This window comes from Diuraphis noxia, unplaced genomic scaffold (assembly GCF_037042655.1).
Source record: "Diuraphis noxia isolate RWA-SAM2 unplaced genomic scaffold, SU_Dnox_SAM2 contig0005, whole genome shotgun sequence".
NCBI classification, from domain to species: Eukaryota; Metazoa; Arthropoda; class Insecta; order Hemiptera; family Aphididae; genus Diuraphis; species Diuraphis noxia.
The window spans coordinates 16,905,157-16,918,003 of NW_028301715.1; the positions used below are offsets into that span (position 1 = coordinate 16,905,157).

Below are 12,847 nucleotides of genomic sequence, written 5' to 3' on the forward strand. Positions count from 1 at the left end.
AAACTTGACGTCATGTGCTTCGCGGGAAATGCTGTAATTGCTCCCGTTCTCAATCCTCCCAAAGATACTAGATATTTTCTAACTATCGCTAATTAGTAATTACTAATTAGTCTCATTATAATTTCGTCGCAAAACGACGAACCAACTTTTGTGCAACTAAGTATTCTACCTAGTAATACCTTCGTCAAAATATACTTATTCGGATAATCGGACATAGTTTGTATACGTATTCAAATAACAGATTATTGTTAATATCATAAATGTACCTATGCCTTACACGGCTGCAAGTTGTTACTTACACGAACCCCGACAAATGTGCACCAGCAACGGATATATTATTAATTTGGTAATTATTTAATATTATATGCTCATAACATAAGACGCAAGCGCGAATAATATTTTAGTTAGGAAATATTACGTACTCTCTTATTTGACCCAAATGTGAATATATATACAAATACAATCACAAGTATAACATACATCGTTGGCGAGATCGAAGTTACCTACACCCAATAATATACACACAAGCATATATACACCAACGATTATATTATAAGCCTTACGCTATGAGGTATAATTATTGTAGTATTAGGCGCAAACGCTAAATTGTTACAACGCGGTGCATTAGCCATTAAGCTCCGAAACAAATGATTATTGTTATTATTTTAATAAAATCGAGAAAGTATTAAATTTATTGAACTAAAAATTGTAATATGAAATAATGCATCTATATGAAACACTTTTTATAGGTAGATATATGTATTTTACGATCATGGTATATCTGCGCTATGTTTGTCATATACATAGTACGTAAATGAGTTTATACTTTGCATATATACATAATATGTATCATCAGGTGATCATCCTAATTCATTATTTTAATAATATATTTATTCAAATTCAGATTTTTATGATTTTTAAATAGGTAAGTGTAATATTTTCAAATACTAGGATTTTTATAGAATTTATTGAGTATACTGTGGTGATAAAAACTTTTTATTTTTGCTGTAAATGGGTATTAATATTTAAGTAATAGCTTAAAAATTCCAAAAATCAGTATTTTAATAAATACATAATTATAAACGAAAAAATAAAACATATTTCGTATACATACATTGATTCATAACACTTCATACAGGAGGTTCACCATATTTTTGTGTTTCTTTGCTAAACCCGACATGGGAAACTGGAAAATCATTACTGTAACCCAACCTGAATAAGCGTATTTTATGGTGCGCAGGTGAAACAATAAAAGAGGATTTATCCTTCACGCCGTGCAGATGTGTGCAGACCTTTTCTAAGACGACCGGACGCATATAAATAACGAAATATATATATAATATAGATACACGAAAACAAATAATCCAAATGACTGATCTCACTCATTGTGAGGATACGATGTATAAGAGTGTGTGCGTGCGTGTGTGTGTGTGCATGTGTGGAAGTGTATACGTGTAATTTTATTGCCGGAGAAAAAATTCGAACGAGGTATATGTTTGAAGAAAGGAAACAAAAAATGAAATAAAATGGATCGCGTAATTTAGCAACACGTTTCGAGAACACTTAGGTATATAGAGTCGTAGAGGCCGCCATACACTGTGCGTAGTAAGTAATATATATGAGGTTTTTTTTTGTCAAGTTACTACAGGGCAGTGAGGACTGTGTTGTATATAGTAATAATAAATACGGCAACAGGATGATCCACTAAACGTAAAAGGGGAGCGCAGTGTTCATGTAGAGACGTAAAGAAAAGTTTTTATCACTTTGCTCGTAAAATCTAAACTGCAATAAAAAAAATTCGAACACACGAATACCTACGTGTAGAATATTGTATTCTCCATATTGCACAGTTCTTAATATTACCTATATTATTTTATACATTGAAATAATATTTAAAGATGTTATTGGTACACCATATACGATACTACACGAAGGAACAGAATACATTATACATATATGAAAACTTAAGACGGGCGTTGTGATGTTAAATAAAATATTGATTTATGAGACATATATATATTAATATGACATAACCAATATTTGTATTGTGCCTATACAATATACATGTAATGTAAACATCATATATTATTATTTATGGAAAAATAATTGTAAAATGTCATATTTTTGATTAATATCGCAAATTGCCAATTGGAAATGTATTGTAATAGCATTATGGTACCTATTCTATTATATTATTATAATGTTGCAACTATAGTAAGTTTTGAGGATAATATTTTTAGAGAAACGCGTCTGATGATAAATTCTACAGATTTTATACCTTTTCGAATGTGAATTCCACCGCTACAATTATTATGTATTTTATTAGTTTAACTAATTGATTTTTGCCAAGGATGTGTTAAAAACTATATTAAATATGTACATATTATATATTAACAATGCTATACATTTTTAGGCTATATATACCTACTAATTTAAAATAGATTACATTTGCATTCAAATTTGACGACTAAAATATTAACTATAGTTATACATGCCATTTTTGTCAACTCTTTAGATATTTTTAATTATAATATACTTAATTGGTGTTAATTTCAAAATGTTCACATTAAAATATTTCAACGGAATTATTACCGAAGGTGGGAAGGAGAGAGTGAGATCAAACTTTACCAAATTGTATGGCTAAATAAAATGTCCCGTTGGTTAAAAACTGTCCCGGGTTGACTTCAGTTCAACCCGTTTCTTCTCAACTCTCAAGGGTCAACTTAATTTTTACGCATGGAATGTGAGCTCACCAGTCTCAGAATTGGCACGTTTTACGGTCACGCCAACATAAAATATTGTTTATGTATTAATAAATAATAAATTGTAAACAATTTAATAGCTAACATCACAATAACATTTCGAATCAATGCTCATACTCTAAATTTATTTGAGCAATTATTTGTTAAGAAGGTATTAGGTATACTATAATGATTTTTTTTAATGTATTGATTTGACGGTAGAAAAAATCGTGGTAACATTTTAATATATAGTTTAACATTCTGTGGGAAGAATTCCAGATAATCCTGATGTGAATGCAGGTGCAGCGTATACCTTTGGATGAGTTGGGAGAATTTACAAGTGACCTTTTAAAAACTCATAAATGACCCTTAAGTAAGCCGTTACAGTGCAATATAGGAAAAGTTCACAAATACCCACCAGTCGAGCTTATACTTATTTACGTACAGTTCAAACAATTTCAGCAGTAGAGTTGACATGTTTTCTAATCCTTTTTTAAAACGTAATAAGTACCTGTAAACCCGTGAAATTCATACTCGCGGACTCGCATATAAATCGTAAATAATTCTATAATCTACCCGAATGCTATATATTTGATAAAACTAATTTTAATCGTATAGTACTATGACCATACAGACTATTGAAGTGACTGATTCTATACATGTCCCAGCATAAACGTCTATTCTCGTACATCTCTCGCACGAGCAGTATAAAATAATAATATTATTTTATGCATATATATTATACTAAATTGTGCACGTTGAAGGTATATCACGACTGCGTGGTGTCACTTCGTTATACAAAGTAGGAACCGAGAGCGTACATCAATGTCGAGTATTAGGTTAACACAACCACTTAACACAATATTTAGAGTTGGTCGTTAGTATAGGTAATATACACGAGTGATATACAACGTAAACATTAAAACATAGTTTGAAAATTCGATTTACGAATAACGTGGGAATAATACCCATCTTCTTCTGCTTTAAACCATCTCTTTCTAACAACGTTAAAATTGTTTCCCCCACTAAGAATAAAAATATTATTTTAAGAAAAAAAACATTAACGATACAAATTAAATCGAGGTAATAATATGATAATATTTAGAAAAATAATGTAATTAGATAAAATGTATACATTTTTTAAAAGTTTTAGTGTGAATAATAGTTAATAATAATGCTTGGTTAATAAATGGTGTTTGTTTTTCGCGAACCTTAAAACACTTATATAAATAATAATTGAGAATTATAATGTGATATAATTATATGAATGTCCATCGAAAATATGTTGCGACTTGGGAACCACTTATATAGTTATATAATATATTATGTAAAATACTTTATCATAAAAATTCTAATATTTTATGTGAAGTAATGAAATATAATATTATTATTACTATAATACTAACTTCGTAAGTTTTGTAAAAATATTGAAAAGTTTTGAGATTTTTAGAAACTTATAATATATTTGTATCTAAAATTTCATTTTGGACTTTTTAAAGCGTGATCTAGAAAGTAAATTTTCCCCTCTTCCATTAACAATAACCAACAAAACTTAAAAAAATTATATCATTATCATATCATGTCATTCAATATTTTTTAAATATAATTTCAAACTTAAAAATGTAATTGCCATATAAAAATATCAATGTAATTTTAATTCATATTCTCTTTTTATGCATATTTTACAATTTTTGTACAAATATAAATATTTTACCTAATAGATTTAATTAAAAATAAAAAGTTACGTGTGTTACAGTAAATGAATATTTATAACTCTGGGTTTAGAAAAATAATAACAATTATAGAGATTATAATATTGTTGTAATTGTGACTTACAGATTATAATATATATTTCTGTATAAATTGAACTATATTTATGTATTAGTAAGTGGCGTAAACTGGGGGTCGCACGGGGTTACATTTGCAACCTCTGAAAATATTATAGAGTTTCAAAAGTGTCTTTTGGCGACCCCGAAAATCACAATTTCAGTTTTCAAAAAATTAAAATATCAATAATTATTTAATTAATTGACTAATTTATATTTTGAGAACAAATTTTTTATTTTGTTTTGAATCACTGGAATTATTATTATATTATATACTTTCCACATTTTCTTATAGTTTTGTTTTTGACCATTTTCTATTAATATACCTATCAATATGTATTTATTGTGATCGGCAGAGTCGAATCTCAATGGTAGCTGAATATTAATAGTGAAAACGTGTTTCACTATTTTATATTTATAGATTAAAATTATTATTATTTGTTTTACACATTCATTTATTTTTTGACACTTGTATTTATTTCTTATTCTGCGAACGATGCAAAATTAAAAGTATTTCAACAGCTTGCTAAAATAGACAAATTTCTTGTAAAAATATCGAAGTCGAAAGTAAGCATCTATTTTTACTTTAAATTCATATATAACTTTTGATTTGTATGCATTAAGTTTAAAGTAGCGGTTAAAGTATATTACTTATTTGCATTTTATAAAAACTACAATTTTGACAGATAAAACAATTTATATTTGATCTGTAAATTAATTTATCAGGTAATATAATATGATTATTGAACAAGTTTGATACAATTATTTATTAGAGTCTAGATTAAAAGAACTGTAGTATTTTATGTATTCATATATTGTTTAAGAAAATTATACATATTCTATTGACGATAATTAATTATACCCTATTTATATTGTATATTCATAATACATAACAGTTACCAATCGATACTATATATGTTTAAGGTTAAAATAATTTTGTTGAGATTGTGTACTTTTTACTTAAAATATTATATTTAGAACAATATAAAACTTTGTAGGGGGGTATGAGGGGCTTAGCCCCCCCCCCCCCAAAAAAAAAGGCTGTCTAACCGGGAAACTGATTGCAACCCTAACAATTTAGCCCAATTTACGCCACTGGTATTAGTTATTATTGAGATATGCGTTTACGACACTTGGGTGGCACATTATCGGTGGCATTTAATAAACGTCTTAGGTCTGATAATTAAATTAAAGTGTAATTATTAATAATAATTAAAAATCAAACTTACGTAAATATTGACTCTTCGGTGAAATCCAGGTATACAGTGCGAGTATAATGCAACACATCACTCGACGTAGGAACTCTACTGCAGCATTTATCTGAATTGAAAATCTCGTAGGTAATTTATGAAAAATAAAACCATACGAAACGAAGTATGGTTTTTGGTTCATGTCCGCTTTGCTTATTGGCTTATTGCAATTATAGAATCGATGATCGACTCCGTCCGCTGTTCGAAAAAAAGTATTTTATATCAACACATGCGTACATGCGTTTAGTCAAATACTTGATAATACTGATCACAGTGTATGTGGTTCTATATCTATAATATAATATAATTAAAAATGTCTTACCTATACGTTGCAAGATTTAGAGAGACTGGTTCTCACGAAGATTAACGCAATATTCGGAAAATTAGACAATAATTTTTTACACGAAGAATACTGATATTGGACTTGGACCAATCGACAATATTATTGAATACCTTGTGGTAACGACAACAACAAGGCGTCATGACGTCTCAATATTTCCGATATCGATTTATCCATGAAATCGTTTTCATGGAAAGAATACCTATTTTTATTGGTTCAACAGCCAGCCATGCAAATTTTCTTCTGATCATTTTCTGCGTACCTAGTTCTTTAATACATTATTTATTTTTCTAAGGTGTTTTCGGGAAACCAGGACAATGAAAGGCATAACACCTAGTTTTTATTCAAAGAAAATAAATATTGATGGAGATAATAACATATGAAATTATGAAAATTTAATGTAGTCGGTGTTGAAAGGTTGAAATGCTGAAGATTGTACCTAGATCATGGTAGGTAAGTATTTATATATTATATTTCAAAACAATCATTTAGTTATAAGTTATAACTGATAAAAGTTCGTATTTTATCTTATATCATATTTTAAAATGTGGCTCACCCGCAGCTGATCCACTATACTATATATGTATATGTTGTTGACGTTTAAACGGGATATTGGTAATGATTTGAAAACTGTTAGGTTGCGGGCATTTAAAAATTATTGAATTCTGGAAATTACTTATATTCCTGGTATATAGTTGCTGAAAAATTATATTTCTGAAAATTAAACAACATTCAAGACGATCGTAGTTCCTATATATTAAATGGCATTTGCCATTTATATTGACAATTCATAGATTATATATACCTACCTATAGCTATAGCGTGTCTTCTCGAATGTTTACGAGCTCTCCACCGGTCAAACACGCACATATAATATTGTAAACATATCTACTACGGTGTATCTGTAATTCATGTGACACGAATTCCACGATAATACGCTTTTATATGATAAATATATCAACATAAGAAATGAAACGGCGATAGTATTTACATACGTCCATTATATGTGATTTATGCATATATAGCATACAGTTGGCACAAAACCATATACATAATATGTATATGTTAGGTACACGATCCCTATCGTGACGCGTTAATATACGCATAATCGTAATATATGTAACGGTCAGTATGTAGATATTTTTTCAATCATTTCTCGCGGAAAGTTATTATACTTATAGTATCTCTGCGTGGTCAAGTGACCTATATATACCTACCCATACCCATTGCGGTCTTGTGACGTCAAAGAGGGAAAAAACACACACGTCGAGCAACACTGACTGTACTATTCTTGCCCTGAAAACCGTAAAAAAAAAAATGATGCAATATATTCTTCGTAACATACACAAGCTTTGCGTTCTGACAGCCATCATCTCTATGGTATATCAATATGATATTATTATCATCGTCAGATCGAATCTTTGTGATCTCGGCAGTCCAAAATATTCCTACAGAGTGATTGCTGATTTACTGCGATTCGCACGTGTGGTAACGTACGGAGTTTTAAATTCTAACCACACAAATATACCTACACGGCTATATCTACTGATAATCATAGAAAATGTAAACTGGTTATTGCTTTGTCATTAAAACGTTTTGATACGCATTGCAAATGCTTTAACTAAAAAAGTAAAAATAGATATTTGTCAATAGGTTTTTTAGTTGTACTAACATTAAACATTTCTAAAATACGTTCAGTCGTATAGTCTTCTCGTAGGTCATTGCTGATGCAGTGTTTTTATGTTTTGTTGTTATTAATTAATTATAGGTACTACAATATATTATTTTTTATTTTTATTTTTTATTGGTCTTGAAATTTATACAATTTCTGCTTCGACTACTAGGCCATTAGCATATCACTATAAACATAGATTAATTATACTTATAATAAGGAACAGAAATATATTAGAATAATAATTGGAAAACTTGAAATATTTTAGTACCTACTTAATTATTATTAAGAATCCAGACGAAAACAAAATATTTGATAACTCATCTTTGTAAATATCGTTGTAAACACTTATTCATGCATATCTTTCAACTTTTTGTAACTAATGGCCTTCCCGTCGATGTTTTTTGGTGATCAATAAAAAAAAAAAATTATTTGATGAATATTAAAAATGATAAATACAATTTCTTTATAATATTCAAAGTTATTTTAGAAATTATAAATTATTAAACTGAAATAATATTGTTTAACGATGATAAAAACTGTAAAGTATGTACATCATACGACACTGAATAGATTATTCTTAAAATTACTCGTATTTCTTAACATATTTCCTGCTGGTCGATGGTAAAAGTAAATCACGCTGTATAATATACAGCATTGTATATTATATATTATATATATATTATATTAGCAATGTATTGCATTATTGCGTATATTATAATATTTTGTTACCTATGCAATATAAATTTTATAAAATAATAAGTTTATAGTGCACATCGAACATGCTTATCCTTAAACTTTCCTTTAATAATAAATCCAAATACTGATTTTTGGAATTTTTAAGTTTATACTTACGTATCATATTTGCAAAAACATAGATTGTTTATGCCATTAAAGAGTTTCCTATGAAAACACTGATAATTTTTTTTTTAAATGAATAAGTAACCCTTTTTATTGTAAAGAAAGGAGCATACAAATTCGTGAAAATTTCAAAATCAAAGTTCGAATAAATCCTTTATTAAATCAAACGAATAGCATGTGCATTTTAAATTAATCACTCTGTATACGAGTATGTATTTACATTAAATACGAAATATACATACAAAGTGATGAATATATGTATATATATAATACATATATGTGATATGTCTGGAAAACAAAGCGCGAGTAAGCTCTTCGCGCGAGTGCACACAAACTTTCAGCCAACAACTTTGCTCTCATTGCGTCCATCATCCCGCGTCGTCTACAATTTTCCTTATACGTATATTTTATATACATATATAAACAATATGTGCGTATATAGCTCTGGTTAACGGTCTAGACTTGTCTCACAAACCCTCCTTGTCACGAGCAGCAGCATCAATCCCCGTGACTGACGTGACTGATTCTCGCACCCTTCACACCCATATCACCAGTGGTGGTGGTGAACCGAAACATTCGCAAGTCGTCGTTTTTGCGACTTCCTCGACGATCAGAGCCGTTGCCATTGCAGTGATTAATTATAAAACGACGTCGAAAAACGAAAGTTACCGAATATCATAATAATAATAATATGCATTCACGTGCGGACGATCTTGACGTGGAAAATAATAAAAACTATGAGCCAAATCAAAATTTGCAAGCCCATATCAATATCAGTGGCGTAGCCAGGTGGAGTCGGAAACACCATGACCCCCTCCTCCCAACAATCGGTTGTATTTTTATATTTTTTTATTGATTTTATATCAGTATGTCCATACACTATGCCACTATGGACACGTATATACACAATAATATATGAATACAACAGTATATACAATAATAAGAATAATATATGATATTATATAATTAATATGATACAGTGATAGAAATTGTATTTATTATGTTTATTAATAATTTTCATTACCCCCTATCCCTTTTATAAATTCTAGCCTCACCTTATTTATTCACGCAGACATATTATTTATTTTTCTTATCACTTACTCAATCAAAGTTAATCGTAATTTAATTGTAATAATAAACCATAACGAAATAATTATTTCATTACCGAGGCCAATGAGGAAAATAAAAATATGCATTGCTTAAGAAAGCCGTGTAAAATTAAATTTTGATAGTTTCTTTCCTTTGCTCAACATTTTTTTCAAATAATTTACCTATATATGATTTGTTCAATTAAATAATAAACTATATAATAAGTACGATATAATATAGCTTATTCTGAAATAATCTAAAAAACAAACGTATAAAACTAGCTGGTTATAATATTATGAAAATTACATTCGTAGAACTGTTTAAGTGTAGAATTTTATTCGTTACCATCAGTCACCATCACTATAATGAGTAAAATCATTGTAAACAATACGGTTGCTTTAAAATATTAATTATTTTGTAAATTTTTTTAATGTATCTATGGTGTACCTACCTATATAGGTACTTACATAATAGTAATTTTTGAACACACAAAACTTAGTTATGTTTCTAAAACATTTTCCAATACAGGTATCATTCATGCTACATAGTAAATAATGAATTCGCATTTTCATTTTAAAGGAACACTATGCAATGTTTTATTCGATTACTTTTCACGGATGTCTTAATTAAAAATAATGTCGATTTTCGGTCGAAACTGATTGGCAGTTTTTATGATCAGTCGGAGAAAAATATAGAACACGATTCATGTGTCTATTACTACACGGCTTAGGTATTATGATGTATTCAATACATTGTATTGTATAACATCTCGCATAAGATATATACCAGGTTCCATGGAGTGTTATGTGACAACCGGTCCAATCGGTAAGGTCGCCAACCAGAGCCCGAGACCGAAGTCAGAGTACTCTGGATTTTTATAAAATAATAGAACACCGCAGTTTATTTTTTAATGATAATTATATTGATTAGTGAATAAGAATTAACTTAAGTTAAAACAAAGAAAAGCCTTACGGCGTAAAAACTTTGTTTGGAAAATAAAATAGCAAATGTAATATAAAATGAAATATCGTCGTGTGTGACTAGACACATCACCTAATATACAATATCATAATAAATATACGATGAAACAGCCATACCACGGGCGGCCGACCACGGCATAAGGGTTAATGATGATAATTTAATAATATTTTTCCTTATGTACCGTACCTACCTCTTATGCGGCACGGCTCGGACTGCCACGCATAATAGTATCACACAAATATAATAGTGATGCTAATATTAATAATAATAACAATAATAGTATAAAACATATCACTCATATGTATATTATATTATGAAATAGTTGTGAATACCGGCCAAGGTGTCTTAATGTCATAATATGTCTATGTATATATATATAAATGTTACTGTACTTACGTACTCCGACTCATATCTTCGGTGACCCTGCACACGGGTGCACCGGAGATGTGTTGAGGTTTTACTCCATATCGTTCTTTGGAACGATATCCAAATAAAATATATTTTGCAGTTTTAGTTACTAGTTACTAACTAGTAAGGGTACCTATAGGCTATAACCTTTCTGTTTAGCTTGCTACAAAATAATAAGTGTCAATTGTCGAATGCACCTTTGAATTGAGTTGGTAAATTTTAAATTACGATAATATGTTTTAAATTTAAATTTAATGATAAATAATTACAAAAAAACCCATGAAAAACAATTCCCTGGAGACGTCCAGACGCCAGCAGTCTATATTACCATTGATTTTACAGTAGGTAGGTATGTATATTATAAAATCAATGGTTTTACTGCCTACCTAAATATACAATTAAATTATTTTAATCTTTTTTTTTATATATAATTTGTAGTGCCCAAATAAACTTATACCTAAGGTAAATCTTGTATCAAATCTTCAAGCCTTTGGTGATAAAATTAAATATTTTACAAATTTTATACCTAGTTCAAGATTATAATTTGCAAAATATCGTGAATTTGACTAACTTTGTAAACATTTGGACGTTGAATGCTTATTAAAAAAAAATAATTGTCAATATATATTTTCGTCATTTTCGATATAATTTATTTGCTGTAAGAAAAACTCATCAAAAGACACATTGTATTAATATTTCAACGTTTTTTTAGTCTCAAGTATTATTGATTTCATCATTTATTTAATTTATTTTAATTAACTTCCACCCAGCGGACAATTTAGAAAGAGTACAGAGGTATATACAATGTTAAGTACTGTAGATATAATACCAAACTAACAAAAGAAAATAGTTTATAATGGACACAGATAATAAAAAATTAGATACATAAATATACATAAGTGGCCCTAGAAGAAAGCAACGGTTACAACGTAGGTATTATTGAAATATGATAGTGACCATCATAAGGAGAAGAGTGGGATGGAACGTAAAGAGGACTGAGGAGTGTGATCTCTGGTAGGATAGGATCATCCAATTAGGATGAAACACGGAACAAGATACTAAATAGTAAAGAGTCGGAGAATCAAGGGAGCCATTAAGAAGTGAATAAGTGATGAAACAAAATTAATGTCAACAGTTAATCAACGAATAGACAGTGTTTGGATTATACATAAATGGAAAAAAAATTATGCTAATTCAACGTATGACATAAATTGTTAATATTATAATATGAGTAAATAATTAAGGAATATACTCAAGTCAGCAAATTCTCAAAAATCATATTTTTAAAAAAGTTATTACGTTCTAAATTAACTTAATCGAAAAAATATCGAATTTTAAAAAAATGAATTAGGTACTTGGCTTAGATAAATCTTTTTACCATCAAAAATTGTTCTTATAATCAGATTCAAAAGTAGGCTATTTTAAATTTATCCAAATTTTTTTTTATTAAATTAAAACTTTTTTATTTTCAGAACTAAAAAATAAACATAAAAACAATTTATCATACATGTAATGCTAGGGTTACTTAATGAACAAAAATATATAAATAAATGAATAAAAAACATTAATTTGAACAAAAGTTATTCCAAAAGTCAGTTCCATCTGTTACACCTTGTATATATTATCTCTATTAAATGCTAATAACTATGACTATTTAGTATTTCAGTAAAAATTTCAAA

At 28.7% G+C, this 12,847-nt stretch overlaps 1 long non-coding RNA gene across 1 annotated transcript in view; it reads right to left on the reverse strand.

Annotated features, from left to right (window-relative positions):
- The window catches only part of LOC149054972 (uncharacterized), a 30,992-nt gene extending 24,984 nt beyond the window's left edge, over window positions 1-6,008 (reverse strand). The window contains exon 1 of the long non-coding RNA XR_016192171.1: window positions 5,797-6,008. This is a non-coding gene — a long non-coding RNA (uncharacterized LOC149054972). The remainder of the gene's footprint in view (window positions 1-5,796) is intronic.
- Window positions 6,009-12,847: the final 6,839 nt, after the last annotated feature.